A 413-nucleotide genomic window follows, 5' to 3' on the forward strand; every position below is an offset into this window, starting at 1 on the left:
GGAACTTTGTAGCTTTAGGCCACAAGTTGAACACAATGCATTTTATGGCTTATTTTATCAGAATTATTTGTTCTATTCATTTGTCACATAAATTCATCTTTCGATCAAGAACAACAGGAGATAAGCACCTGAGCAGGATAAATAATAAAAGTTATTTCAAAGCTATTTCTGTGTTATTGCTTATGCAAATTTCTAATGAGTCATGCAAGTAAAAGAAAACAGGAGTTCTACGGCAGAAACTGTGATAAATAACTTTAGATACAGATGGTGATTTAACTTTCCTTTTAATTAATGCGACAAACAGTAAACAACTATACTTTAATAAAGTGACCTTTAAACGTCTCGCCAACGTGTGTCTCGGAATTCCGATGTTTTTACTAGGTAGTGAAGGCATCTGCGTGACGTCGCTGTTT

This window comes from Platichthys flesus, chromosome 12 (assembly GCF_949316205.1).
Source record: "Platichthys flesus chromosome 12, fPlaFle2.1, whole genome shotgun sequence".
In the NCBI taxonomy this organism is placed as follows: domain Eukaryota; kingdom Metazoa; phylum Chordata; class Actinopteri; order Pleuronectiformes; family Pleuronectidae; genus Platichthys; species Platichthys flesus.